General features: G+C 39.5%; 1 long non-coding RNA gene across 1 annotated transcript in view; it reads right to left on the bottom strand.

Moving 5' to 3' along the window:
- The window catches only part of LOC114016601 (uncharacterized), a 59,206-nt gene extending 36,029 nt beyond the window's left edge, over window positions 1–23,177 (bottom strand). The window contains exons 1-4 of the long non-coding RNA XR_008730649.1: window positions 22,563–23,177; window positions 21,493–21,572; window positions 6,651–6,723; window positions 6,069–6,230 (exon numbers count right to left, since the gene is read on the bottom strand). This is a non-coding gene — a long non-coding RNA (uncharacterized LOC114016601). The remainder of the gene's footprint in view (window positions 1–6,068; window positions 6,231–6,650; window positions 6,724–21,492; window positions 21,573–22,562) is intronic.
- Window positions 23,178–24,739: the final 1,562 nt, after the last annotated feature.

The following is a 24,739-nucleotide window of genomic DNA, read 5'->3' as shown; positions in this document are numbered from 1 at the left end:
TTAGTATACCAAGAATATTAGAATGAGTGAAAAGCCATTTAATATCCAGATATTAGCTGTGGAAGACAATGTTACTGAACAGAAACAATTCTCCAACCCCCCACCCCCCAATCAAAATAAAACAAAAAATAAAAAGAAAATATTTAGGAGATGACAGCACCTATAATGTACCTGCCTATAAGGATATTCAGATGTTTGTTATAATCTGCACAAAACAACTAGATTACCAACTTAGAAAACATTTAGCAGTTTATGACCTTCAGTCTGTGCAGGACATTAAAATTCATATAACCTCCATATTCGCTTTCCTTAAAAAGCATTCAATGATGCCTGTAGCACTACTTGCTCTTTTAGTAAATAAAACACTGCTTTTGTTTCAGTGCCATTCCAGCCTTATCAAAACCTGTCTCTTCATTTGTCCATGGAAAACATACCGCCAGGTTCCACCAGGCTTAAGTTTGTCATTTGTCCTGTTTATGTGACACAGGCCTAATTTCATCAGCTAAGCAGATGAAAAAAGAAAATCAATAGTCAGCAGATATGACGCCGAGAGTGATGTTTGATTGCGACTGAGAAGAGAGAGTGTGAAATCTGTCTCCTTAAAATTTGCCGCTGACTTCGGGATTCAGCTGGGCATTTAAACCTACACACATGACAATATCCTTCTTTTGGGGACTCCACATCAAACTTTCATCTATTGCTGTGCAATTTCTGTGCATCAAGGTAATCATGCCTCAATAAGCTGTGGTCTGATTCATAGAAAGACTTGGTTGTTCACAGATCTAACATCTCCCCAGAGATTTCACTTTAGCCCATAAGTCTTCAGGAACTGGTCAGGCTTCGCTGCCTAAGTGCATACAGAGCGACTCCCTGATGTCTTTACACCTAATTCAGGACATTAAGACTTCACTGTACAAAGATTTGTGTGCTGAAATGTGGACCTCACAGAAAGACTTATGTACTTAAAACCTGAAAAGAAGTTGCTGCTCTCTCTTGCTGACCCAGGCAGCGATGACACACAAAGGCTACAAAGTGTGTGCTGAGGTGCTTGCACACACAGTCTCCACATTGGAGAATTTATACCTTACACAAAGCATGTGTGTGAGAAGGTTAAAGACTTCCTACAGCTGGGAAATGGGGGACTTCAATTTACCAGGTGTCCGCTGGAAATACAGCACAGCGGAGAGGAAACAGCCCAGGAGGTTCCTGGAGTGTGTGGAAGATACTGGCACAGCTGGTCAGGGAGCCAGCACGGGGAGATGCCCCACTGGGCCGAATGGTTACAGACAGGGAAGGGCTGGGGGGCGATGTGGTGGGCACAGGACAACTTGGGCACAGCCACCATGAGACGCTAGAACTTTCTGTTCTCAGAGAAGTGAGGAGGGGGGTCAGCAGAACCGCTGCCTTGGGCTGCCGGAGGGGCTGAGGTTGGCCTGTTTAGGAGACCGGCCGGCGGCGTCCCTTGGGAGCCAGTCCCGAGGGGCCGAGGGCTCCCGGCAGGCTGCACCTTCTTCAGGAAGGAAACGTGGAAGGTGCGGGAGCAGCCCGTCCCCGTGTGCCCACAGACCAGCCGGCGGGGGAGACCGGCCTGGCTGAGCAGAGAGCTGGGCTGGGGCTGGGGGAGGGAAGGAGAGGTCACCGCCTCTGGAGGAAGGGCAGGCAGCTCTGGAGGGCTGTGAGGGTGTCGCGGGGCTGTGCAGGGGTTAGAGAGGCGAAAGCCCAGCTGGAGCTCAGGCTGGGCACTGCTGTAAAAGATAACGAAACCTGGTTTTACAAGTACGTGAGAAACAAGAGGAGGGCCAGGGAGAATCTGCGCCCTTTACTGGGTGCGGCAGGGAACACTGACACAAAGGGTGAGGGGAAGGCTGAGGTACTCGATGCCTCCTTTGCCTCCAGCTTCAACAGCAAGACCAGCTCCCTCAGGGCACTCAGCCCCCCGAGCTGGAAGAGAGGGACGAGGAGCAGAACAAAGTCCCCACAGCCCAGGAGGACACGGCCAGTGACCTGCTGCTCCGCTTAGACACGCACAAGTCTGTGGGGCCAGCTGGGATCCACCCGAGGGCACTGAGGGAGCTGGCGCAGGAGCTCGCTGAGCCGCTCTCCATCATTTACCAACAGGCCCGCCAAACCAGGGAGGCCCCAGCAGGCTGGAGGTCAGCCGGTGCGATGCCCATCTACAGGGAGGGCGGGAAGGAGGATCCGGGGAACTGCAGGCCTGTCAGCCTGACCTCGGTGCCGGGGAAGGTTACGGAGCAGATCATCCTGAGCACCATCATGCGGCACGTGCAGGGCAACCGGGGATCAGGCCCAGCCAGCACGGGGTTATGAGAGGCAGGTCCTGCTTCACTAACCTGGTCTCCTACAACAAGACAACCTGCCTAGTGGAGGAGGGAAAGGCTGTGGATGGTGTCTACCTGGGCCTTAGTAAAGCCTTTGACACCATCTCCCACAGCATTCTCCTGGAGAAACTGGCTGCTCATGGCTTGGATGTGTGCACTCTACGCTGGGTTAAAAGCTGGCTGGGTGGCCGAGCCTGAAGAGTGGTTTTTGGGCACCTCACTTCAAAAGGTTCTGGATCATGTCCAGAGAAAGGGAATGAAGCTGGTGAAGGGTCTGGAGCACAAGTCTTATGAGAAGCAGCTGAGGGAACTGGGGTTGTTTAGTCTGGAGAGGAAGACACTCAAGGGGGACCTTATTGCTCTCTACAATACCTGGAAGGAGGTTGTAGGCAGGTGGAGGTAGGTCTCTTTTCCCAGATAACTAGTGACAGGACAAGAGGAAACAGCCTGAAGGTACACCAGGGGAGGTTTAGATTGGATGTTAGGAAAAAATTACGACCTGAAAGAGTGGTCAAGCATTGGAACAGGCTGCCCAGGGAGGTGGTGGAATCACGGTCCCTGGAGATATTTGAAAACCACATAAATGTGGTGCTTAGGGACATGGTTTAGTGGTGGACTCGGAAGTCCTGGGTTAACAGTTGGACCTAATGATCTCAAGGGTCTTTTCAATTTTTCTGTATTTCTATGTTCATGTTTCTATTTTTTTATGGCTGTGAAGATGATGATGTGTATACACCTTGCACTACATATACAGCAGATCTCTGAAAAGATAGAGCTTCAGCCATTGCTGAGAAAAATATGCAACTAAAAGCCATTAGCAATAAACTAAAAAATCACATTCTGTACATAATAGACTGAAGTATAAAACCATATATGTTACTTTCTGAAACAAAACAGCAATGGATAGTTCATTGCTTTGCAATACTGCTTCATTATTTAGGATTTGGCTCTATGATATTGGTAGGAAAAACAGTTCCAGCTTCAATGGAAGCCTTGCAGGACTCTCCCAAATGCTGCACTTTTTGTGCAGATTGATATGGCATCAATGCTAGGAACATCAAATGGCTTATGCAGAACAGAAGGGTAAAGACCTCAGTGAAGCACCGGTAAAATTTCCAGTGAAAATTCCTGTTCTCAGCATTGCAAACACTGAGTATTCGGAGATATAGCCTACCACACTGCAGTGAACCCATCCTTCAAGTAGAACAGAAAGGCACATGGATATTTCTGGATGGAAAAATACCTACATAAAATATGTTTTTTTACAAGAAAAACATAAATTAACATTTTACCTGCTCCACAGAGTTGCTTCCTTAGAGAATCCTGTTTTTAAATGTAGCAGAGTGCCCCGTTTTTCTGATTATCCTCAGGATAAATTCTGCAACCCATTTTCCCTTCCAGTCAGTTGTACAGTGTAAATGGAAGACTTTCTGTCTTAAAAGCCGCAGGAAAGTATGCATTTTCAGATATTTTCAAGAATAGATATTGACAACAGACAATGTTATACTTTTGGCAAATCCTTTATCACCGTGTTCCTTACAGTAAAGGAACAAAACGAGTAAACAGAAAATAACTGATTAATAGTTTCACATTGGCATGCCAGAAGAGTGTTAAACATCTTTGGGAAGGCAAATCCTTCACTTAAGTTTCAAGCTGAAGTAAACTATGAACAATGCATCCCTGCTGAACAGAGAAACTTCTTACACAAGGACCCTGCCTAACATGGAAGCGTGAAGCAGCCATTTCTAATGCACCCTTCTGTAAGTGTGGATCTACAGGGATATCTTATGTGGGGTCAAGAACCTCTGTGTGGAAAGGGGTGAGAGTCTGCCTGGGTTAAGCAGAGGTGAGAGTGATGTGCATCCTAGCAGTACTACTCAAAATTTCCCCAGAAGTGAATAATAACAATAATAACAAGAGCAATAAGCTCTGTTGCTACCCTAACTTCTGAGTTACTTTAGTGCTACAGAGCTTCCTTCGCAAGGGGCACACACTCACGCTCCTCCCAGAGAAAAGCCTGAGCTTAGTCCACCTAAATCATGCTTGTGGGTGTTAGTAAAAAGCATCATCAAATCCTGAGGGGCGACAAGTTAGGGACAGTTTCCATGATGGATTTGCAAAATCCAAACAGGTTTCAAACACCTTAACGTCAGGTGTTTGGTTCATGCAAGAGCTAGGATCAGAACCTCCTACTTCATTGGAGAAAATGTAACAATAAAACCTGCAAATTTCCAGCTCTCTGGCCCCATCCACTTTACCCCCAACAGAGCTACCTGAGCAAAACGTTAAAAGAAATAGTCCAGTTTGAGGGATTAACAGAGCCATTCGCTATCCTGGATTTTGAAACAAAAAGATGAGAAACAAGTTGTCATTTAGCAACTAAATACACTTCCAGCATCAGTAGGTGGTTGTGTTTCTTCGGGGTTTTTTTTGTCTAGATAAGGTGTATTGTAAAAATGCTAATAACTTCAAGCTGACAGCAGAGTGCACTAAGACTACAACACGTGAGGAATGAAAATTATTCTCGCTCTAGTACATTCACCTGTGAAATACCGTGTGTACACATTTTGCTAGTTACCTATGAGCCTACTTTTGAACAAATCAATGACACAATTACTCAGGAGGAGGAAAAGAGGGGAAAAAAAGGGGGTGGGAGTCATGTAAGGAATATATTTTGTGATGTACATAAGACAGCGTTAGTGTTCTAATAAACATTTTTTAAAGCTAATACCAAAACCTAACAAAGGCATATTAAACATAAGACATGTGAGGAAATAAATGAAAATAAGTGGAGAAGCTAAACATTGATTTCCTTTTATATAATTCTGGTGATGAGCATTATTTCATTACGTGTTTCACCTCTAAAAAGATGCGTGACCCAATCATTCACAGCCCTATGCTGCCATAAAGATGATCTGAGGCTGACTTCACCTATGAAAACTCATGCAAGGAAATTTTAGAGGCAGCATTAAAAAAAATAAAATTACTCTGTAACATGAAGTACTCAAAACAGCATGGCTGTTGATTAATTTTGCTTGCTAATTTCTTGAGATCATGGATATCTCCTAGAAGTAATCTGTGAAGTTACTCCCACATTATAAACAAAGAGATCTGATCATCCTAAAATAGAGGCAGCAAGAAGTCATGAAGTCTACCACCCATATTTCAGCTGCAATGACTGTAACTGCAATTGGCCATGGCCATATTTTAGAGTAGTTTTCTAGGTTCCTTGTCCTGTACGGAGAAGAAGTTTGGTAAGAAATCCTGAAAGACATCCTCAAATACCCTTCACCTTAGGTACCTTGTGTGTTCCTTACTAGCAGCCAAGGACCCGGGCCATTAAGTTCAAAGGATATGACCTACTCAAAGTTTAACATTCTATTTAATGTTAATTTATAATTGAAATCCTACGGAACTACAAAAGCTTTACTATCTTTATTAAAACCGAGTACATTTATTACAATCTAAAACTGCAGCAGGGAGATTCTGGGTTGAATATTTCATTAATGTAATTTTTCTTTTTTATTTTAAAAGAAAAATCTTGGGGAAATTTAGTGAAGGCAAGGTCTTTATGCCCTGCTTCAAGAAAGTACCCAAATACTACAAATATAAAATTATTACTTTAATGAGACATTGAATGTACAGGTTCCTTACTAGGTTCCACAGGAGCCTAAACTTGAGAGACATCTTTCAGTTTGAAAGATGCTGTAAAAATATCCCTCTACATACCTTGTCATACATTCCACTGTAGCATATTCTAGCATCCTTGTTCTCTTTTTGCATTGACCTGCTTACACAAGGGATAACGATGTGATTAGCTACATTTTCATTTACTTCTCATGTCTTAGGAGGTGATAGGTCTGCTCCATTAGCACAAGGTTCTTCTCTCTGCTGCAATTTGCATATAGTTAAAAAAAAAAAAGGTTTAATGTTAATATTGCAGCTAACAAGGTATGACAATTTTAAAAACAATCATGAAAAAATAAAATCTGCAAGACTTTAAAGCAGGAGTGTTTTCCACAACACAAAAATCCATAATTCATACAGAAAACTGAAGGGACACTGAGGATGTGGTGCCTGAAAGATTTTGAAGCATTGCTACAGACTGTGGGAACATCCAAGTGTTGTTTGACACGGGACCAGTATTATCAGCCACGCAGCTTTTCATCACCTCTTGGGGCAATTTTTCTTACTTCATAATTCAGACAAGCAAATCAGATATATAATTTGATCATCCTGCAGGGAGCTGTGTTTTTTATAAAAGACAGAGTCCAGAGCTCCAGAAATTTCACTTAGTACTTACAGACTTACCCTTTAACATACTGGAAAAAACCCAAGGTCTGGAATGTTTTGGGTGTTCGTAAGGCAGAGCAGCATATATTTTCTGGAAAATGAAAATGGAAAGGAAATTTTCCCTCACTTTCAGCAATGGAGAGAACAAAATAAGGTATTTACAGAAGCACAAGCCCGAAAAGCTATGAACAAAACCCAGTTGTTTTCAAAAGCATCATCTGATACTAGATAGAAGGAAGAAATTTTTAGATTTTTTTATGATGAGGGTAGTGAGACATTGGAACAGGTTGCCCAGAGTGGTGGTAGATGCCTCATACATGGAAATATTGAAGGCCAGGTTGGACGGGGCTCTGACCAACCTGATGTAGTTGAAGATGTTCCTGCTCATTACGGGGTGGCAACTGGACTACATGACTTTTAAAGGTCCCTTCCAACGCAAACCATTCTATGATGGGGACAAACTTGCATGAGTTAGCTTAAGAATTCATAGTCCACAGCTATTCTAAAGAATATTGTATATAGCCATATACTGCATGGCCTTACTAAAGGAATCGGCCCATTTCTACATATAAAATCTCAAAGCAAGAGAGAATTTCTTAAATGTAAATCTGAGCTCTTTCTAAACAAATGGAGGGATTGAAGAGCTTTCTTTTCCCTCTAAACTGCTTTTGAAGCTGTTTCCTACAGAACTTCTACAGAGTGTGAGAACTTCTGCACAGAGCACACCTGAAGTGAGGCAGAGACACGACTGAGATTAATTATTTTAAAGAAGGAAACAACCATTTGCAGAAAACCTAGCACAGTGCTCATGCAATCTAGTTACCTACATACAAAAGACAGTGCCACTTCTCATTGCATTGAAAGAGTTTTCTGTTCTTTGTACACGGTGCTCCAGCCCAGTGGGGCCTGGTAATAAGTGGCTCCTAGGAACAATTGCAACATAAATAACAACAAAAGCACATGCCTTATTGTAACTGTAAGAACACTAACCACATCCAGACCTTCTCTTTAACTGGCATAGCTTTGCTGCTTTTACTGAAGTTACAGCAATTTAAACCAGCTGAGAATCTGACCCAGTATCCCTAGTCCTTCCGTTGTGTGAGTAAAGTAACTTCTAAAAATTATAATATCAGAAAATTTGATGGTCTGAAAGTATATCGGTTTTTAATATAATGCTTCTAAAGCAATTAGAAAGGACTTCAGTTTTTGAGAAAAACTCTATAATGGTCATTTTCTCACTTTATATATTGAATTAATAACACTTCCAGAAAGTTAAAACCATTTTTTCTCACAGCTGCCTTCCTCAAGTTTCTGCTTGGTATAAGTGATACAGTATATGGCAATGGCAGTTTTGAAAAAGTAATAGTTTGAAAATAGGTAAAACAGACTGAAAAGGGACAGCCTGAACACAAAACTTGAGATCATATTTATGAGGCTAGATCCCTACACAAATCCCTTTTTAATATGCTTGTTGAGCAAGAAGCATTTGTAGGGTTAGGATCAGAATGGGTGGTTATACTTACAAATTTGCCACAGCTCCCTCTCTCTGGCAGTTGTGTTTTGCCATTGTTTGGGGGCTTCTTGTTTATGTAGCTTCCGATCCTTTTCCCTGTCTCCTAATAACCACAACGGGTATTGTTGATATTACATTCTAGCTCCTATCTCAGCTGTCTTTAGGCTCTGAAACTTTTGATTTCTCATAATGTCACAAGTAAAAACTGAACTTGCCCCATGAATTTCAATGGTTGCTTAAAATGTGGGGATTTTTTTTTCTTTTACGGCTAGGGCTTCCAGGATTTTTGCTGTTTGATGTCAAGAAGTATGGACATGTAAAGAAAAGATCAAAGTACACTCCTGGTTAATACAACTCAGAAAAAGTTACTGCACAAAATGCTGGTAAAATTAGACTTCATCAAAGAATCATGGATAGCTAAGGATCAAGGGGAAACATTAAAAATCCGAGTAGAAATATTTTTTTAAAAGCAGAAGAAGGAAGAAAAATTTGGTTTTAGAAGGTATTAGGGAAAAATGTTACACATCATTATCTAATTTCATCATATTTTCATTTTCACACTGGTTTGCAGCTAAAGTGCTGGAAGGTATATTAGAATGTCCGAGGGTTAATAATTTTGGTAGTGGCCAATGAGCATATAATCTGAATGAAGACAAAATATTTATATTTGATATCATAATACTTCACAGTTAGAAAAAATTATAAAATATGGAAAAAAATATAGTCTTGTTTTCAACAATAATAGCAGCAAGAACTTTACAAAAGATGACCATTAGGTATAAACATTTATTTTAAATGTCTTATTTTTTGTTTAGAAAAAAGGAAGGAACTACTTTAAAGTATCCCATGTCTTCCTTTGTAAGGAGTTCATTAGACAGGCTATGTATAAGAAAGCAACTCTATGTCCCATATTACACTGCTGCTACTTTTAACCTCCTCTCTACCATTGTCCATACCATCTGTTTCAAGCAGCAAACATTCCTGTAACAGAGAAATTATTGAAAAATTGAGAATACCTAATCAAGAGATAATTCATTCCATAGGAAAATTATGTGTCTAACCCTCACAGCTAAGATCGTATGCCCTATATGATCAATCTGAAATCACAGTTCTAATAGTATCAGTTACTGTCAGTTACCTTGTTATTGCTATAAATGACCAAACTTTCCCAAGAATACTGTTAATATTTTCTGGTAATGAGTTTCACACATTAACTATGTTGTGTAAGTTGTTGCTCTTCTTACAGGTTTAAAATGCTGCTTTTAATCTGAATGCGTTCTTGCATCAAAAACACATGAGTTACTCTTCCCATGCTTTCCTTTACACCAGCAAATCCAGTCCTCTAAACATAACTAAATATTTTTGTCTGTCTCTCTGCAGCAATACAGAATGCTGCAAATTAATTTTTGCCACTCTTTTGCAATCCATCTGGGTAATCCAAATAGGACAGGGAGTTCAAGGTGAAAACACTGCTGATTTTATAAAATTGTTCTATTCCACTATTGACCAACTGTGCTTCCTCCAGTTCTTCATGCAAACTGAACTCTACTGGCTTGGCTGTTGCTGGGCGCTGAACAGCTGTTTCATTACACTTGTCTCAAAAAATGGTAATTTTTTCTCTAGATAAGTAAGACACTGACAAGTGGAATAGATTTAATCCGACAGGTGGGAACTTTATTAAACAAACCCCAAAGGAAAAGTAGAGAGATGTGAAACAGTGTGGTCCTCCTCTGTAATGATCACAAAGTGCTATTTAAAGAGTCCAGTCCAGTAAGACTACAGGACTTGCACACAACTGTAGGGTGCTGACACTGAGCTTTCTCTGCAGAGTCCCAGAGCAAGGATTCAGTGGTGTTAATAGCCCAGGGGTGTCTGGATGAGAAGAGAGAAAGCAAGCCAGTGGCATTCACTTAGAGTGAAAGAAATTTAAAGCCATGCACAGTCCCGACCTTGCCTCTCAAACTGACTATGCACCTCAGCCATTGCGCAGGAGTTGAAAAGAAGAATGTGTCTTTGTCCAGTGAGAAGCCCATTTCTTTCTGACCCTGGAAAACCCAACCGTTCAGAGTCTAAAACATGCCAGAAGACTAGTCTTTCCCTAAGAAAAAGAGAACTATAAGAACAAAGGAGAACAAGGTAATGCCACTAGGTAGAGAAAAACTGGCTTCCCATTCTTCTGGGGAGCTACGAAAAAGCCAGTTGTCTACATGTCTTGAAGATGAAGCAGTTACTGCTTCAAACTGTGAGCATGGCTCTCCTCTCCCACGTTGATTGTTCAGTGCACAGAAGATAAAATGAAGGAAAACTTGTGGCAGCCACACAGACATAAAAAGCTGTGGGCATTTCCTTGCAAACCCCTTGCCCACAGAATTCATATTCCTACAGTCTGTCCATCCTGCATTAGTCAAACAAAAGCTGCTATTTTGCCATGTAAGAAGGAGTAAATGTTTCCCAGATTGAGACAGTTAATTTAAATGGCAGCTGCAGAGATGACTATTCTTACCCTTTCATTGCATTTTGAACATTGATTTCAATTGCTATCACCCAATGAAACTCAGAGTGATAGGATGAGGATGTTCTTACTTTGATCTTTCTTCAAACAGATTATGCAAAGGACTCATCCAATGTTCATGTGTGAATTTGTTATTTTTGATGATTAACATTTAACTAATGAAAAAAAAAAAAAAGAAAAGGTGAGTTAAGTCCCTAAAAATTCAGAAAGCACCAACCCTCTTTCTGGGAGACACCACTGAGATGAGGTCATCTTTCACTTTCAGTATCACTGTTGCAGATTTAAAGTATTTTTCGTAGTTTGCAGAACTTCTTGGGATTTGACTCCCCAGTTATAAGCTATGAAAAAAAATTGCTTCAAATTCAAGCAATTGAATAACTTCCAATATCAGGTTCTGTGAGTAGAAATAAAAAAAAAAAAAAAAAAAAGAGCTTTGTACCCATTTCTGCTGATTCCTGGGAAATAATCTTATTCAGTGGACATTTGGTAATTTGGATTCCAATCTCCTTTTCTTTCTGGTTTGCAGTCATAGCAAAAGCAGAGTATTTTTACCAAGGTATGCATTAGAAATATTTTAGAAACTGTGGGTTTGAATCTGATACATTTTCAAGTAGCTAACTCGATGGTATTTAAAGTCTTCAAGTAGCTAACTCGATGGTATTTAAAGTCCTTCCATACATGACCAAGTATTTTGTCACAAACTCTTGAGTTTTTCCTTTCCTCATAATTTAATTTTCTTCTTTTTTCTTTTTTTTTTTCTGTGTTCCATTTTGCTTCCTTCTTTTCAGTTTTTTAATATGCAGTGCATTTCACATTTTCTTCCATTTCTTCCATCTCTTTCCTTCCTTTTTTCTGTTATTTTACTCCTTTTTCCTTCACTGTTTCTCTTGCTTTCTTTGATACTCCACTTCTTTCACTCCATCAATCTATTGATTGACAAGTTGATGTATTGCTTTGAAAAGGTTCTCCAAAATAATTTCAGTACCACAAGAACATTCAGATGCACACAAGGCATGTTCATTTTCAATCCATTAAATTGTCATTGGAATACTGAAATTGCTGAAGTGCAGTGACAATACTCCATTTTGCTTCTTCAGAGACTGTAAGTTTGCCAAATAGGCACAAATCATGTATACCAGAGTCATACCCATCAAAATTGCAGCCTGTATTCTGCACTGCTCAAATTAGAGTCTGCTGCCAGATTGTTTGAAAGAATATACAGGAAAGTACACAGCTGTGGCAGTCTCTAACTAAATGAATAATGCAATATCAACATCTGTAGGATTTTTGAAATGCTAAATGTTCAGATATGAAGCCTCTGCTGAGGACACAGATGGTAATGATGTTGTTCTTGCAGTGGTTCCCACCAGAAACGGACAGAGTTCCATAATCAGACTGGACTGTTAATGCCTGAAACAATACTTTCCTTTAGCAGTGCTAGCTCTCAATGCATCGCAGAATGACAAATGCTTGCTTTGTGGGTTGCATTTAATTCCAAGCTTTGTTAAGCTAAAGAAATCCGGTAATGAATATGGACATCTTCAAGCGCGAATACAGATGCCAACACCAGTTGATAGCACTCAGCAGGTGAATTTAAACTGACAATTCAAGTTAAGGTAGAATAATTAAAATAAATTTTCCGTTCAGAGCAAAAAGCATAACGAAGTCCTGTGTTTACCTCAGAAAAACACAAACTAAGCAAAGTTTTCCTATATGCATGACAGTATTATTCCATGGCATTATATGTATTTTTTCTGCTAATTAAAACGCATCAGTATGCATTGTGTACTGAAAGAATGAAAAGAAATAAAACTGATCTCTGAATACAAGCAAACATATCTGTTTATCATCCAGTGTTTTAGGGCACCAATGAAAGAAAGCACAACGTCTTATAATTTATTCTTTGTCCATTACTTTTTTCCATCAATAAAAATTGTGTTCCAAAGGCATTGAGCAAATACAAAAAAGTACTTTTGCTCAAATTAGGTGATGTCCCTGGAGTCAGAAAAAAGCTAAAAGAACTAACTGAAAAGTCAACATAAAGTTAAGCAGTGCTGAGAGGCAGAGGAATTATAAGAAGCTAATAAGGAAAGCAATAACTATACAAAACAACCCTTAGAGAAGGCATGATGTCACCGATCAACTCATCTGGCCAGTCATAGCCTGAACACCTGATCCCAGGCACAACATATCTTCTTAGCTGGGATAGAAAGATTGAGGATTATTTCCTTTGTGCACTGACACAGCTGAGACAACTATGTTGGAAAGTTTAAAAACTGTACCCAAACTGAAGAAGAATATTTGAAAAGCTTAAAAGACAAGAGAAAAGGTCAGGATGCTAAACTAGAAGTTCCAGGAAGCCTGTCCAGGCAAAGAAGAAAAAGGATTGCATCATTTTCAACAAAGGTTCTTGATCAACCCTATACCTAACTTCATAAATTTCAATAACCCCCTCTTACTTGTTTGCTTTAATTTTTAGGAAAAAATCAGAGCTTCAGCCACAAGAAACCTGACATAAACAGCAGTTACCTTTCCCATTTAAATGGAACCATGAAAGGAAAGGAAAGGCAATCTTCAGCGACAACTACCCACCTCTGCGAGACTTGGGGTTGATAACCAGTGTGCTCTTTAAGCAAGCAGCATCATTTCTCTGGGAAGGGATGAAACATGCTTATTCCTGAGAATACTCTGCAGCAAAATCTGAAAGGGACAAGGTCCTGTATCACCCACATTTCTGTCCTCAGGATCTGCTTGGCAGCTTTGTTGTTCTCATGCTTTTATCATGCCCAAACTACTTACCTTGTCCTTCACGTCCTGTGAAGATAGGGAGCCACATGCTTCTGCTACTTGCTGGCAGAGCGGTCAGGAAAAGTGGATTCCTATTTCCCTTTTGGTACTTAGACTTTGGCTCCTTCAAATGTCTGAGCTGCTGTCTGGCAGAAGGCTGGCTTGGCTCTGGCGCTGGTGATGCCAGCTAAGCAAAGCCTGCAGACAACTGTGCCTTTATCCCTTCAGCAGAGAAAGAATTTTCCTCTTTCTAAAGTCACATTTTGAAAAAGAATAATTGCTATTAGAAACACTTGGCAGGGGGAGGTGCGGGGAAGGCAAGACAGAAAGAAAGGTAAGAGCAGCATAAGCACTTCCTAAAGTCAAGAAATCCTACAGTGCCCTGGAGTGGAAGACCCTGGGGGACCATCAAATGGGCAGTAGTTCAACAGTTTAATCACCTCATAATACCCCAAGGGATGCAAAACTGTGCACAAAAACTTCAGCTATAGTTTTAAGAGTAAGACAGTTGCTATAAAACAGCCTCTCAGGTCACACCATTCTTTTCCAGGGGAGGCAGGGGGAAGCGTGCTGTTCTTCCCATAGGAGAAAGAGTAGCATTCATAGCCAAAGAACAGAGGCAGACTGTGAACTTTGGGGTCACTGAAGCTGTTATACCCAAGATTAAAACCCAATAAGAGTTATCCTTAAGTAGAGAGGCTAAACTCAGGACCCCTGTGCTGTAAACTGAAGAACTCCTGCTACTAAAGCAGCAGATAAGGATGAAATGTCCAGATAGGGATTGAAAACACATGTGCAAAATGTGCATATAGCTCTGGGCAAAAGTAATAGAAAAAGAAAAAATTACGAACTTTGGCAGGGGTTGGGGGGGAAGGCAGCTCTAGGATTTATAAGTTTCTACATAGGAAAAAACCAAAAAAAAGATGAATGTACACCTTAATGCAGAGAACATTAACATTTTGCACATGCAGGAAGCTGAGCTTCAAACCAAGCCACAGAGGGCCTCGGTGACTTGCCCAAGGTCAAAATATAAAACCCATGTAAGGCTCTTTGATTGTGATTTGCTTTCTAATGTAGAGAAAGCTCACATGCTGAGGGAACTGAAACACTTTTCAGGCATACAAGAGCTCCATCTAACTAATTTACTATTCATATATACTTTAAAGGATCTGATCCCAGTAGATGTTTGTTCACATCACAAAGCTACCACATATTTTGAAATATGTGAAAAGACTCGGTAGAGGAAAGGCCCAGAAACCCAAAACTGAAATAGAAGACATATTACAAAGCAGGATCAAAGAGTACACTGACAGATGCGTTCAGGAAGCTGAGACGGTGTTTCTATGCTCTGTGAATATCTTGAATCCAGGTTATCTTGTGTTAATATTCATACGTAAAGCATTTATCAAAACCTTAATAATGGCATTAATATGATAATACAACTTCTGCTTTCTTGTGAAACTTTTACAATTGGTAAGACTTTGAATTTGTTTTTCCCCTTTTCTATTGCTCGGTTTATTAAATCAAAATCTGATATTTACTAAGGTACATTACTGTAACAGCTGTGCTATTTGCTACAATACACTCAGGCCTGTAAGGGCCTCACTTTTTAGTAACATGAGCTTCCTACAAAAAATCCGAGCCAAATCTAGAAAAGCCCTTAGACAGCCTTATTTTTAGCTATATAGTTCACTCCAGTTGAACAGTCACTGCACAAAGATTCAGAATTACACAGTTTGTGCAATACTTTGCTAATGGTCAGCAGCCTTGCTGCTGCACCAGTTTCTCTCTGTAATATGTGTCCTAAAACATGCATATGGTTCACACACGTTTTCTGTTTGCTAAGAACACAGAACCACAGAATCTTGTCTTTCTGATTTGACTGCAGGCTCTGCTTTCTGCTGCACATTTGCTACCCAAATAAACAAAATAATACTCTACAGAAGAGATTATAAGCATTTTTCCATGACACCCTCATGCTAAACAGTCTGATAACTGTGACATTCTGACCATTATGGAATGTCCTTACACCAATCTATGTAGCTAATTGTACTTCTATTGCCATAAACAAGCACCTCCCTAACTGAGGAAACTGATCTATAACAGGCACTGATCCTGCAGATTATGAATGAAAACCCAAAGAATAAATGAACTGCTTGGAAAAATGATGATTTCTAGATCTAAGATCTTAGGAGTGTTTCAGTATGTTGAAGAACCTCAGAGAGAACAAAATGTCTTAGGAAAACTTAAATTATGTAAAATACTGAGATGTATTATATGAGGCATTTTAAATAAGGGCAGAATAAAGGCTAAATACTTCTGAACTGTCTCAGAAAAATTAATCCTTCTTAATTCATGCACCATTACAAGACCGATATTAAAATGCCTCCTGCTTTTAGGCTGATGTGGTTATAATTATTCATTTGTTTTAATTCACATTTTATGTACTGTATGTATTTTTATGCAGCACCAATTGTGGTGGCATCCAACAATTAAAAACAAGCATAAATTAATTTCTCATTTACAGGCAACCATCTTCAATTAATGAACTAAAGGACCTTCTACAATTTTTAATTAAAGTTCTGAATAAGCCAATACATCTCATATAAATCTTATGAAATCTGAACTTTTCAAGAGGACCTTTTTAACACCATCTTGGAGGCCATTTTATCCCTATTGCAAAAATAAGAGCCTAAGCATTTTGTCTTTCTGCCTACCACTGGGTGCCCTAGGACTGGGTAAAATCCTCCCAGCACCACTTGAGCAGTAGTTAGTGTATTGATTCTAGCCTCAGAAAAGTTATGTTCAATTTTTTAGCACCGAGTCCCTAAACGACCCTGGGAAAGAAGGCTGGTATTTTATATACAATTTCTTTGTCTCACAGAAGTGCCGCAGCACAAAGTCAGAGAGTCAGTGACAACACGATGTAGAAAACATAAAGTCTTCTCTATAAATATTACAATCACTAGACAGCGCTTTCCTTGACAGGGTTCATCTTCAAACACAGCCCCTAAACTTGGACCCAAAGGTGCTATTTTGGGTGTAGATCCACAGAACAAAAAATAATTTGGGGCAAACCTCCCAGGCTTCTCTCTGGGATGCAATGTCTATAACGGCACCCTTCGTATTAATTAGGCTTTTGCAGCTCCTGAATAAGAAACAGCATGCAGTGACTATTGTCTGGGAACTGATAGTGTCACTACATCCAGCAGCCCAGCAGGCTTTTGCTTCTAGCCACGTATGGCAACATGATGGCAACTGAACAGAGAATCTAGGATATATATACATCCCAAACAGTCACGCTCCCAGGCACAGCACAGGAGGCAAAGTTGCCAACTATTGCCTGAACAAGAACAGACAATGAATAAGCTGAAGTGGAAAACATAGAATTCAGAGCTCATGGCAAACATGCCCTCAAGAAGAGATAAAACATTGAGAAATACAGATACATTTCTAACAGGTGTAATTTACATAAAAATCTTTTTTTTAGATCTAATTTTGGACCATATCAGCCCCAAGTCAGACTTCTGATGAAAATCTAAGAGATTGCGGTAAAGATCCCGCTCCCAAGTAGCTGAGTCCTAAACTGACAGAGGTTGAAACAATAGAAATCAACATTAACTTAGCACTGACCACTGCTTTTCATGCCATAAGCAAGTTACCTGCTGTACAGATAGAGACATCATTCTATTAATAATTGATTGGTGAATATTAGTTTATCAGTATTGAATGTGAATACTTTTCATGAGTATGTTGCACTGCATAACCTATATTACAGACTGAAATCCTAGAACTTATTTAGAACTTAGCTACAGTGGGAGTCAGTGATGATAATAAGATAATATGTAATATTACATGGGTATTAAGGTTCAAATATACGGTACAAAAGTAGAAGTATATAGTACCAATATTTTGAAAAAAATAGCAGTAAAACATTATATTGTTTTTAAAGGTCCTTATGGACTTTTCTTTCCAAAGATGCTCTCTGCCTTCAGATGTAGAATGATATTTCTATCGTTACCTTTTGTAGGTTAGGAATATTCGTGTTTAAAAGAATGAGAACACTACTCATCAATATTTGAAAGACATGCGAGGAGGATATCTATATCAAACTCCCTCTCAAATGATATAGGAGCACATCAAAATTTTAGAAATAGAGCTACTATTTGCAAACCTAAATATAGATTTATCCGATATATCACGAAACATGTAGTCCCTTTTCTAAATTATTAGTAGAAATCTTAGTCAATTATTTACAGTCTTTCTTGGGATAGCCAGTTAGAATATTTTGGGTGATTAATTTGTACAATGCTTTTTGTTTACCTCATGCACAAATGCATATATGTGTATGTTCTATAAAAATGATAGTTTTCATACACAAAGGACAAGTGCATTCTTTTAATCTGAATGGTCCTGTAACTTAGAGGCAAATATAAATTGCTCAATAAGGAGCTATGTATGTCTGTCTCCAGTGAATGTCTGTATCTCTCTGCCTCATCAAACAGCAACCACCATGTGTAGGCAGAAGACTCCTGGAAATTAAATAAATAGTGCCATGCAGAGGAAATAAAACCAAGCAGTTCCATAGCACGACATAGTGAAACGATGATAAAGCCAGATTTTACAGTGCTTCCAATCTGCCATCCTGAATTATATGATACTCTGTAAATCTGCTTTTCACTTTAAAAGTTACAGAAAGAGCCTATGCTACAGCAGATTTGAATTTGAAGGGACATATGCATATATACTCATACATCCAGTGCTAAAAGAAAAAAATTATATTGCAAACTTCAACATTGTAACATTGATAAATATCAGAAATATTTCCATTTAGATTTCCTGACTACATAGCAGTGTTTAATTCCATTTTCACCTACTTTATTTTCTAGAACCTCTTAAAGCCTGACTCCCTGTTATCTTAGCTCATTGTCCCGATAAACTGAGTTCCCTAGGTCCCAGACCTGGTTTATCTTATCTAAGGTACCCTGCCCGGTTAATTCTCATTTATTTTGCAGCAGGATTTATTAGCTGAAGCTTGACAACACACTGAATGCAATGCCTGGACAACTTAGAAGTCAGGCACACAGACCTGATGTCACTCCAAAAAATTGTATTGGCACAAGCTTCATTTTCCCCATTCTTGTCACAATATCCTCTACCTTGGGTTCTCACCTGCCCGCTCTCTCACACTTCTCTCTTCTAAGGAGACCTACTTTCCCCCCTTCCATCTATGTCAGGCAGCTTTCCCCTCCTTTCCCCTTTCAGCCAGGAGCAGCCAACATCGTCATTGCAAAACCTGAAGCATGTGAAGGCTAGAAAAAGTCTTCAGGGAACAGCGATGCTGAAAAATAAAAAGTCTGTATTTAGCTGCATGAACCTGGGCAAACTGGACAATTTTCAATAAATGCAAAGCAACCCCTCTCTGCCAAACTTTTTTCACAGACATAGTTCATAATTATTTTAAATTCAGGCTAGCAAATATTTTTCTATGCTAATGAGTGAATACTTGTAGAGTTTTCCAAAATTGTTCAGCTCAAGTAGTCACATCTAGGCAAGATTTGAAGCATCTGAAAGTAAGTGTCAAGGAACACAAACAGGTATTTCTCCTTATCCCATCTCTGAAAAAGTTAACCTTGAAAACCTTCTTACACAGACAAAGGTAAGCCAAGCATGTTCTTCTTACATTCTGCAGCTTTTAATTTTTATATGAAGTGCACAGTCATTATCCAATGCTGAGGGCAAGTGTGCCAGGGGTGGGCATGCTGTGTAGATTTCTCACGGTACTATTTCACAAAGGCATTGAACATTTGCCCCAAAGAGAAGAAAGGCATTGAACAGTTGTCACAACTCTCTCAATGGAAGAACAGCAACATTACTGAAAATGTTAGTGATCTATAGTTCATCTTTATTTTACCCTCATGTGCTCAGACATGTGGACTTTATAAAAGAGGTCTCAAAGGTAAGGTCACACAGGGAGCAATAAAGCAAGTGTTCAAATACTGCTCTGTGCTTGTATTTCAGGCATTAGCTATTATTTCACAGGGACAAAAAGAGGACACCAGTTCCTTGCCTGTTCCTTCATGTCAGAGATAACACTTCAAGAAATGGTGTCAGTGCCAGCTGCGATGATAGATTTTGTAATAGGAAACTGTTTCACTGGGAGACAGACATAGGTCATCAACCTGTGACTCACACAAACATGCTCAGAGATGTTAATGCAGGAAGCAAAACCAAACAATTTTTGGAAGGTTTCTGTTATTTTTACAGATATTAGAGAAAGTTTCTACAAAAGGGAAATGCTGTCTTGAAATCTGTTAAATGTAACATCCAGATACAGCTAAGAAACTCCATCTTCTTCCCAGCACCAAAAAACCCCACACCAAACCCCCTTGCTGCTAGGAAATTGAATCGAGAGGTAACAAAGATACACCCTCATTTGAAAGCAGTGAAATTTGGTGGTGCGAACCAATGGGGGTTTTGTTTGTTTGCTTAAAAGTATGTAAGAGCCAAAAGACCGGGAATAGTTTTGTTTTCATGTCCTAAAACTTTTCCAAGCTTTTATTTTCTTGGCCTCTGAAAGAATGAAAAACTGAATTCTCAATATTGTTTTTCATGAAATTGTAATGTAAACTGAAATCAGAGTGACTGCAAGTGCTTCGGTTTAAATTCTCAGCTATTATCTTTATAGGGCCTGAAGGACCTGAAAATTTTATAAAATGCATCAAAGTTCAGAGGTAAATGTAGTCAACAGCTTTTTCACCTCTGGCACAATATATTTATGTGCTAATAGTAAAGTTTACTTTTACAAGAAAAGCAAATTACTTACACTTAGTATAAGATTGTGGAATTAACTACTACAGACACTAGCAACTATCTAGATAGCTGCTTGTTTCCATCCCACCTAGTAAATATTTTGGTCTCTGTCTCATAAAAATAAACCAAAATTTCCTATACACAATGGTGACATGAAGAACTTGAATATGAGCACATGGAACATAGCTGGAGTGAAACTCTTATGACAGTGTTGGATAGGCCACATTAAAAGCAAATGGTAATACTTACCAGTAGAAAATAATCACTTAAGACTGATGGCCATATTCAAGAAATACAAATAATTAAAGCTTTGCTTTTAAAATGTTAGTATTATTTTCTTCATCATCCATCCCTATAACAAGAAATGTGGCTCCTCTTGGCTCTCACTGAAAATTTGGATATTGGAGGATGTTACACATGACCATTTTAAGTACAAGGAAGTTGTGGGAGTAGTGGAGAGAAGCACATTTCCAGTACAAGAATACATTTGAAACGCCAATATCTTTCCTGGATTCTATCTTAATTTCATGCATAATGAGATGAACAGAAGGCTATCATTTCATTTCAGTGCACAAGCGATCAGACCCTAGATACCATTGCTGTAGTGAACTTCATACTGAATTTCAATGGAGGAAACTTTCACAGGCCGATGTTAGATATTGTTTGGAAAATTGGTTGGGGACAAGTTACTCACACAGCAATGTAGTAACATTTTCCCCATGGAAGAAAAAACCTACATTATCACTTCAATTATGAACTTGATATCTCCAGCAGCATAAGGCACAAGCAATCCAAGGTAACTCTTCCATCTTGGTCTCCTCTCTGCTAACGTTATCAAGATTTCTAGATGGTTCTTTTCCTTTAAGTGAAGTAGGTACAAGATGCAGTGCTCAGCCTTATACCTGTGACTTGATCTTGTAAAAAGCTGAAAGTCCTGAACAAACATAGACCCAAGGAGTTCAGAATGTATTCTTGTTGAAATTTTTTACATAGCAGATTTTAATGTCTCAAATAATTGATTTTTTTGTCATCGTTAATCAGGAGTTACTGTTCTAAAATTATGAAGGATGTCAAACAGAATTACACATATTTTTGCCAAGGCCTTTGATAAGGTGGTTTTCTTCATGGAAGTTATGGTCTAGAATTTGGCTGAATACGTTAGGTTTGTGAGACAGGGAGGGTCAGATGGGAAGCCTTATTAACAAGCCCTAGAGATATGGAGGCAAGTTTCTTACCTCTGTAATGTTGCATATCCTTTGTTCATCAAGTATTATGTGTTTTTTTCATTCTTTCATGAAAACTCAATAAGCAACATCTACATAAAAAACCAAAAACAAAAACACTTCATTGAAGCATAGGTTAAAGTTCCTCCTTTTCAACCACTGCTTATTCTCGTGTGAGTTGGTAAACATTATCTAGAGGCTAAAAATGCATACCTGGACCATCTATGAGATGTATATTTGAGTCCTAAATAAGCCCTAGGTGTTTTTGGAGGTATGTTCTGTGTGGTGATCAGGCAGTATTGACACTTTCACATACTGTTAAGCTTTCTACAGAGAAAGGAAAACTTAAGACCATGGTTTGAGCTCCACAGTACACCCATGATTTTAACATGAAAAACAGCAGATGTTTTTTTCCTATTATGACTTCCCAGTTGGCAGATTTTCTGCTCAGAGGGCCTACCACCTGGGCTTATGCCAACAGAAGTAGGAACAGTTGGATTTAGTCTGTGATTAACAGAATAAATTCCCTTTCCTACAGACAAAAACTCTAGATTTTTATCAGAAGGGATGTGTTAGAGAAAAGTGATGGCAAAGCCAAGTTGTCACACTTAGATGTACTGAGGAGGTGACCCTTTTGGAGAAAGAGTCTGCCCTGCTGAGTGCAGAGGGTGCAGAGTCCCCACCACCAGCATCCCCCAGCTCTCGGCCACCTGAGCAGTAAATGTCCTCAGCTCCAGGCTCCTTCCCCAATTCCTGCTGCTCTGGGCTCTCATCCTCATTAAGTCTAGTCTCTAAAAATATAACTGACCTAGACGTTCTCTTCACTCTTGTTGAGATACACCTGCAGTACGTTCCTCAGAAGAACTTCAGATATATGTACTGTATGACAATGGGATTGCACTGCCTATAAAAAAAAAAATCACATCTTACTCTTCTTAGGGTAAACCACAGCTACGCTTCCATTTTTCTGTCACAAATTTTGCTGTTCTGGTGATCACTGCTCATATTCAGCAACCATTTCTTTCCTGCACAAAGTAAAACCATTGTCCCCAAAATCAGAAAACATGAGTGGATACACTTACATAGTTTTCACTGCTTTGGTTCATGAGGATTGTCTGGCTGCTTCCACCTTATCTGAAGGATGAGAGCAAGTGTCCATTACAGTTCCTGGACAGAGTTCGTTCTTTGCAGGCAACATCTCATTTTCCTCTGAATGCAGGGGAGGAAATCGTATGTTACGCTCACCCAGCTGTTTCAAATGTTTACTTTGCATATCCAATTGGGATCTGTATCATCTGTAGGTGTATTCTGACCTCATTCCTTTCCTTTGGTTACTGTAATCACAAATTGCCTTATTTCGGGGAGGGAAGACACATTCAGAGGAGAGAAATCTACTTCTCCAGAAAACAATCTAGACCAGGAACCAGGTGCAGGCTATTAGTGAGCCTGGAAAACAATCATTTCCTTCCTCTAAGTACGTGGAAAGCCTGGAAAAGATGCACCACCTTTCACACGAGGTACCTTCATGCACACAGTGGCATTGCTGCTGCTTCCTTCCCTCTTCTGCTTGCCCCACTACGTAGGCCATAGACTTTAAAATTTAAGCAGAGTTGATTCGTACACTTCAGCTGGAGGCCCTGCTTCCATTTTTTATGAAAGATGAAAGGCAAACCTCTAGCATAAATGTCTGTTTTCTTACCTGCTTCAGCTTAGCTGTCTGTTGCTGTTCATAAATACCTACTCATTACTAGTGGTACAGTACTGTGTGTCTCATGGCCATGTCAAAATTGATCTGGACTATAAATCAACAATACTGTGAAACAGAGGAGTGTCGAACTCCTGTGAAAACCTCATCCATGTGATGTTCTACATTACATCCATGCATGCAGCTGCTGTCGTTGTCATCTGAAACTTTTCCCAAGATTTACATTAGGTGTTACCTTCCCCACACCGTTTAAAAAAACCCAAACAAATACAAAACCCCCACCCCCACACCATATTCAGGGCTTCCCTTTCAGGACAGAATCTGGGGTTTGGGCCAATGTTAGTCACAGGAAAACATTTCTCTAGCTACTGCTACAAGCGCTAAAGCTCGTTAAAGATCTGAGCCAGCTCCTGTGGAAGCCATTGGGAATCTTTCAGATGACTCCCCTGTGGTTCAAAAAAGGCCCTGAAACACCTATATTTACTTAAAATCACCATTCTTTCCAGTGAGGATCTTCTGCTGTTTCTATATGAAGTATTTATAAAAAAAATATTGAACTATATTTCACAGTGACTCAGTAAATAACTCATGTCATGCTCAGTGCTTTTGGGCAGTAATTAAAGATTTAAGGCATTCAACAAAAAATGTCATTGCTTAATTAAAACCAATAAAAATCTTTCCACATTAAAATATTTGCCTGTTGCCACTCAGACTTTGTTCTAGATGTACTAGAGGATTTTTCTAACTAATCTTACTTAAAGCAAGCAGTAAGCTATTTTTCCCTGGATGAAAGCTTTTAAAAAAGTCATATTGCCCTAATCTTTACACCGTTAAGAATGTTAATGTGTATTTATTCTTCAAACGTGTGGTCCCATATGCATTATTTAATTTCATTAGAGATAATGGGCAAATTGATACTCACTTTCATACCGCTTGTGTTTCTGCTTGTGTTTCTTTGTTGGAATTGTGGAGCTATAATCTGGTTATTATCAGACAGAGCATTATATACTGTGTCAGCCTCTACAAGGGGCTCCCAGGTCCCTCTCCAGCAGTCCCTTGGTCTATAAAACACACACATACTCTTAGTACCTCTGAAACAGAAAAAAATCTGAACTTTCTCCTCCCTGCCTGCCCAATGCCATTGCTTTGATGAGTAACACCAATCGTTTCATTGTTCTTGCAGAAGGCTCATTTTCATCACATCCCGAGAAACCACATAGCCATCGAAGCAAAAGAGACAGAATGCCACAAAGGAAGGAGAAACCTGGAACCCACATGTATCGTCCCAGTGAGAAACACAAAGTAGCATCCTGTCATGACCCAAGTTCTAAGGAACTAGCTGGTGTCTTCAAGACCCTCAAATGGTGTATTCTGGGCACTTGGAAAAGACAAATGTTTGGAAGCCTGGTCTACAAAACCTAATGGGGAAAAGGTCACGTCAACCTTTATCTATAAGCCTGAAAGTCTATCCCTTTACTTTCTAATTCCTGGTTTTGGAGCTGTGGACACAAGGTTAGAAAGAAAATTTGTGTTTAAAAACACCTTCTTAGGTAA

This window comes from Falco cherrug, chromosome 1 (genome assembly GCF_023634085.1).
Source record: "Falco cherrug isolate bFalChe1 chromosome 1, bFalChe1.pri, whole genome shotgun sequence".
Classification (NCBI taxonomy): Eukaryota; Metazoa; Chordata; class Aves; order Falconiformes; family Falconidae; genus Falco; species Falco cherrug.
This window is presented reverse-complemented; position numbering and strand designations above follow the sequence as displayed.